The sequence below is a fragment of the Mandrillus leucophaeus genome, unplaced genomic scaffold (assembly GCF_000951045.1).
Source record: "Mandrillus leucophaeus isolate KB7577 unplaced genomic scaffold, Mleu.le_1.0 Scaffold557, whole genome shotgun sequence".
Classification (NCBI taxonomy): domain Eukaryota; kingdom Metazoa; phylum Chordata; class Mammalia; order Primates; family Cercopithecidae; genus Mandrillus; species Mandrillus leucophaeus.
Genome location: NW_012105997.1, coordinates 1,282,655 through 1,289,250, shown reverse-complemented (window position 1 = coordinate 1,289,250; position 6,596 = coordinate 1,282,655).

Genomic DNA, 6,596 nt, shown 5'->3' with positions numbered 1-6,596 from the left:
CAGGGATGGGAGATGCTGGGACGGTCACCGACAGGGGCAGGGGATGCTGGGAAGAAGGGACAGAGATCCCAGCAGCTTCCAAAGTTTCTCTCTTGGTGGGTTAGGGACTCCCTGAGCACACATGTCCAGGACTTGGGGGGACTCAACACTTGTGTTTAGGACTTGTGAGCAGCCGCCACGTATCTCCAGACCCCCAGGAGAGTACAGGCAACAGAGCAGCAGCCTGGCATTTGCATCCATGTGAAATATGGGATAATTTTTTCCCCTTCCCATTTATACAAAGCAGTCACACATACGTGAGCTCGGTTAAACCTCACGACCCACTCTGTTAATGTGGACCTGAGAGGGGTCAAGTGTTTAGTTCAAGGTCATGGAGCTCATAAGTAAAGCGCAAGCCCCCTGCTCTCAGCCCGGTGCCCTCTCCTCTATCCCCAGCTGCCTCATTAATTCACCAGGGCTCAGCTCTGCAGGGACTTTCCCTGGAGAGAGCCAGCAAGTGCTCAGGAGAAATGATTTCTTGATGAATAAAAAAGGGGTGGGCACGACTCACCTGACTTCGGACACAAGAAAAGCACAGGTTTTCAGGCTCCCATGATCCTCCATCCAGCAACACACACAATCCCTCTCTGCTTGGGGAGGCTGAGTGTGGGCAGGTGGCCTAGTCCTCTTTCTCTCGATATCCCGGGGCCATCTTCAGACATATCAGCAGGCATCCTGGGCAACATGCAGGGGTAGGGAGGGCAGGGACTTGGGCATTGACCTCACACTAGCCCAGGGAACCTGGTGACAGATGAGGTCTGCTCCTCTGCCCCGAGCAACCACTTGATGAGAGCCCCTCATTTGTAACAGGGGGTTTCCTTGTTAGTGACCCAGAGTTCAGGAAGGTGATGTAGCTGTGAGCACGTGGTGTTCAAGAACACAGATTTGAAATTCAGCATGTGATCGTGATCCTTCTAGGAGAGGACAGTGGTGGAAGAAGCCTTAGGTAACAGACGTGAGACTATTTACTCATGGACCCATCTATAGAGCTTTGAGGTGCACGGAGACACAGGAGAGAGAGAGGCAGACACAACCTGCTGGGGACCATCCAGCGGGGGGTCTCGGGCCGGGAAGCGGCAGCCCAACCGGGCATGTGCCTCCGGAAGGGAAGAGTGGGGGCTCTGGGCCTTATAAGAGGGACACCCAGCCCTGCCTTGGGAAGACTTCCTGGAGGAAGTAACATTTAAACCAAGGCCACAAGACTGGAAGGAGCTGGCCCAGTGAAGTGGAGCCGGGGCTTGAGTCCCTGTGCACATCCCCAGCCAGCCCTGCCTGCCAAGCCTCAGGCCTCTCCATCCAGGTGCCATGGACACAGCCTCCTGCTCCCGTCCTCTCCATCACAGGTGGTGCCACCATCCTCCCAGCCTGGGCAGCTTCCATTCTGGGCACTCACCTGCTCGCCGGGCATCCTTTTCTGGGCTTCAGCCTGCACATCTCCAAATAGGGAGAGAAATGCCTGGCACCATAGGACAGTGGTGGAGGTGGATGAGATTCCTAGGATGGGCATAGAGCTGGAGAGGATGTGGCTGTCACCATCATTGTCGTGGTTGTCACAGGCAGCATCCTCATTTGTGAACTTGGTGCCGTGCATGTTCCTGTAGAGAGGGAGCTCTCGGTGCAGGTCTGACGAGTGCCTGCTCAGAGGAACCTCCCACCTCAGGACCAGGAGGACAAGCCAGCACCTCTAGCAGCTGAAGTCTCCAGCCTGGGCCTCCTGGTGTGTCTGTGATGCTGCTGCTTCAGGGGGATGTTTGTGGCATGTGCCATGAGCCCCCAGAGTCTGCTCATCTGCGGGTGGCTGAGGCTGGACCTGCTGGGCATCCATTCACAGCTTCGGTCCATGGAGATGTGTGTGGGGTGCTGGGGAGGTCACGATCTGAGCTTTGAAGGGTGTGCAGGATCTCAGGTTGGAGGGAGGCTCAGGCTCACCAGGGCCTACCTTCTGTAAGTACAGAGGAGGTCGGAAACCCAGATGGCAGCCCAGGCACTGTCCAGAGGGCGCAGCTGTCCTGTGCTCCCTGACTCCGGGCACTGTGGGAATGCTCCTCGAAGGAGCAGGGCTGCATGATCTCTATGGGGTATCTCAGACCTCCAGTCTGCTGGAGGAGGGACCAAACCAGGGCATGGGGTCCCTGGGTGGACCAACACCCCTTCCCCAGAGTGTGTGTCAGTCTGGAACAGCCATGCATGTGAGGGGCTTGGCGGAAGCGAGTCCTGGCGTAGATGGTGATCAATGCTGATTCCCTTCCTGGTGTCACCCTTTCCAAAGTCAGGAGGGCTCCACCCCAACAGAATCCTCAGTTTCTTCCTGCTGTTCTTCCACCTTTAGTTTTCTGCAAAACCGATGCACAATGAACTTCCTTCCAAACAAAGGTGAGTGCTTTGGGCACCCTGTCCCTGGGCTCTGTAATTGGCCATGGGGCCACTGGGCCTCAGCTTGATTTCTGCAGAGACCCTGCTGTCACCTCACCCCCTGAGTAAGGAGCAGAGCTCTTAGAGGCACCTCCCAACCTCTGCTCTGTCTGGCCTGCTCCCAGAAAGGCAGGGAGGGGCCTTGGAAGAGGAGGATTAGGGCCTGCGTGGCGGAAGCATGACATTGACCTTGTTCCTCTCGGGCCTGGGGGTGTGGGGAAGACAGCCCTCAGTGATTTCACCAGAGCCCCTTCCTCATCAGTGGCTGGGAAATAAAACAAGATGTGGGAGCTCTGTGCTGTGGACCAGCAGAAGGCCCCTGTGAAATGGCCTCAGTGAACAACAGCCTTCAGGGTGGACCTGGAGTACCTTTTAGCTCAGGGGGTACTGATATTGACACTTGAATGGCTTAAGACACAAAAACCAGACCTTTTTGAAAGACAGATTTGATGGAGCAGCAGGGGGTAGAGAGTGAAAATGCGTTTGCTCTGGAGTCAGGCTGGCAGGGCAGGACCCCAGCTACTTAACTTCTCAGGCCCTGCCTTAAGCATAACAAACACGCCGATAACTAGATGGCAGCCGACACATTGCTTGTGGAGAAGATTGCACACAGAGGGCTGTGAGTGCTGAGGACAGGGTTTAGCACAGGGTATCGATGGATCCACACCTGTTATCCTCACTGTCAGCATCACCATCGTGTGACACTCTCAGGCGGGGTGGCTCCTAAGGGAAGTGAATCTTTTGATTCTGAAGATAGAGCTCCAGCCTCACCTCAGTGGTGGAGTTTGCATTCAGTTCTTGCCTTTAGTCCCGGCTGCTTCTGGAACTCCTGGTCTGGGCTCCTGGCCTTGAGTCTGCTGGGCACAGATTATTGGACCACTGATGGGCTGGTTTCCTTCCCACAGTCTCTTGCTCTCTGCTCCTCCCTCTGGGAACACTTATCCTCTCCTGCGTCTAAGCCCGGTTCCCTTTCACTTCTCCTACATCCCTTCCTCTGGGGAGCCCCTCACTCCCCACTCTGCCTCCCTTATCCAGCTGCGTGGCATCTCAGGCCATGCTGTATCCAGGGGCACCAGGGGCCAGATGTCGTCATTGAGACTGAGTGTCCGGGACACTCCTCTTGGGTATCACAGCTGCCACAGGCCAGGCCACAGCTTGCACATGCCTTGGTTTCGTCCAGAGAGCTCTGCCCAGCATCCACTGCATAGTGTCCACACCCCAGCAAGCAAAGCAGATGGGGCAATGGAAAATGAATAATTAGCCTCCGCACCACTGGCTTCAAGCTAACACTCTGAACCAAGTATGACACCAACTCATCTCCAGGGGACAGCAAATGGCAGGAAGGAGATGGGGCTCTGCGGAGGCCGCCTGTCAGATGCACACGTGAGCACAAGCCGAGCTCCTGCAGGGCGGTGTGGGCCCTAGAGGTAGTTTTCTTAGCCACAGGCTGGAAGCACTCCTTTCGGAGGCTCCCATCCTCAAAACCAGCCCCTAGAGGGTTTAGGGGTCCACCCCGGGCCTAAACACTTACTGTTTTTCTTTGCTACAAAGTCTGTGATTTCAGGGCTTATTTGTGTCTCTGATACACAAAGACACTCCTGGCAACGATGAGGGCATGGGACTGTGGGCTCAGAAATGGAAATGTCCCCTCTGATCCTGCAGCCACCAGCCCAGGTGATCCCTGAGGGCGGAGTTGCAGTGCGAGGCCCCAAGACACAGAGTCTCACAGAGCACAGAAAGGCATGTGTCTTGATTACGTAGCAAAAGCAGAGACGCTGCTGCATGGTTCTGAGTAGACTGACAGTGCTGGGAAGTGCGGCAGCCCTTCCGGCTAGAGTGCTGTCTTCACCCCTCCGCGGTACAGGGTCCGACACCTGAAGCTGCCCCTGCCAGGTGTTGTCGCTGAGGGGTGGGACAGGGGTGGGCCAGGTGGCCAGCTTCCCCTGCCAGTGGAGCCTAACCTTGGCCCCTCTGTCTTATTTTTCCGCTGTTCTTACCTTCCCTCAGTTCCAATAATCTTTCAAGTCTTTTATGCCACAATGGTTGTATGCATGGGCCTGTGAGTGTGTGTAATCAACAAAAAAACTCAAATGAACCAAATAAAACAAAACTAATAGTCCGCTGTTCAAAAGGTGGTTCAGCTTTTACATCGGCGGCTGCTCTGTCAGCTTCTTTCTTAACTGGAATCCTGCTCACGCGAGTCTGTGTCAGATTTTCCTGGCAATTTGGTGAAGCTATTAATGCATTAATTGAGATAAACACCCTGTCGAGCTGACGCATTTGGGAGGCTTATTAAGAACAGGAAGGAGTGTGTGCTGCTCTGTGGCTCTTCCCCCAAAGTGAGCTGAGCACTTCTTCCTTATGGAGAGGACGAAGGAAAGTTGATTAAATTATCCAAAGCCCTCATCAAAGAACCAGAAGCTTTCCGTCAGAGGCAAGAATGCTGGGCGTGCAGGTGCTTAAAAGCCACACGGAACAGGAGGACGGCAGCTGATTCAAAGTGGTATAGACTTTGGCAGCTTTTAATGACGGGGACGGACTGGAACCCCATTGCTCAGCTGGACAAAGTGACCAATTAGCTATGTAGGGTCTGGTGATGAGGCCACCACACTTGGCTGCCATGGCTGTTATCTTAGGACTCAGCTGCCAGTTAACGTGTCCAAATATTGTGAGATAGATACACGGTTGAGATTAGTTGTGGGATAAAACAATATTTGATGCTTTTGGAGCCTGGGAAAATATTAACAGCAGGAGCTCTGTGATTTTAAAATTTCATTATAGAGGTTGCGGCTTTCTTTTCTCTTTCCCTAATCTTCTCTCCTTCTGCTGTGAAAAGCCGCACAAAATAATCATTAGGCCGATTGTACGAGCATGGCTACGAGGGAGTCGGGGGGAGTCTGGGGACCAGGAGGCACAAAGCCGGGCAGGAGGGAAGCTGGAGGCGGTGCGAGGGGAGGGAAGACGTCAGCGGACTGTAGGGTGCTCTACAAAGAGGGCCTGGGCATGGGTGGGTTTTGTGATGAAACCAGTCTCATTCTCCCCAGTGGCCACAGTAGATGGTTTTATGGGCATCGGGCATCTGGCCGAGGATGGGCTGCACCTCAGGGGACACTCCTGTCCCTGTTTGTGCAGCCCCCTCAGGACAGGGGCTTGTGAGCTCCGAAGCAGCACTTCCTTGTGCTCTCAGCCGGCTCAGTCACACAGGACTGTGGCACTGAGTCCTAGCTCATCTCCCTGCACTCATGAAGCCACCATCCAGGGATCTCAAGGTCTCTAAATGCAAACAAGAGAACCTGGAGGTGACAAAGCCCTGTTCTGTCACCTGGTCCCTTCCCCTGTCAGAGGAAGCTGTTGCCTACAGTGTAATTTCTAGCTTATTCCCTGAGGCCATGACTGAAACACTGAGCCACGGCCTCAGGGAATCCATCCGACCCTCTCAGAGCAGGGACAGAGCTTGTCTGCTGCTGCGAGAGAGCTTGGTGGAGAGAAGGGAGGTGATTTTAATAATGATCCCAACATGCCCCCTTCTTCATGTGGGCTTCTCACCTTCCTCCTCCACCATCCTCCCCTCTAGACTTCTCCTCCTCCTCCCCATCTTCCTGTCTTCCCTCCTCATTAGGACCCACGTACCTGACTTCACCTCCTCTAATTGGTACCTGACAAAAGACTCCAGGCAGACCTGGAAGAAATTAAAACTTCTCCTGCAGTGATACATTTGTGACTTAAAAAGGGCTCTCCTTTATTAATTAACAAAGAATGCATAGTGATGTGGGCATGGAGGAAAGGGGTGGAAGTGTGGGCGTTGGCAGAGATTAGGGATGACTGTGGGGGCTTCTGTAGCCACAGCATGCCTTTGGGGAGGGCTTTGCCAGTCTGTGCTGTAAATCTTATTAGCTGGGGATGCAGCTCCCTCCTTCTCCAGGGGTACTTACCGTTAGGTTAGCTACACTCCATTGTCATCATACTTGCAACTGTATTTAGATAGCAAGGTTCATTTGAGGATCAGGTCCCCGATCGCTGTGGAGGTTTTATCTGACGTCCAAGCACGAATCTGGGTTTGTAGGTAGTGAAACTGCTGAGGTTGCTCTTGACTGCAGCAGGGCCAGCAGTGGAAGCCATACCAGGTTCAGTGGGGACCCTGCTTC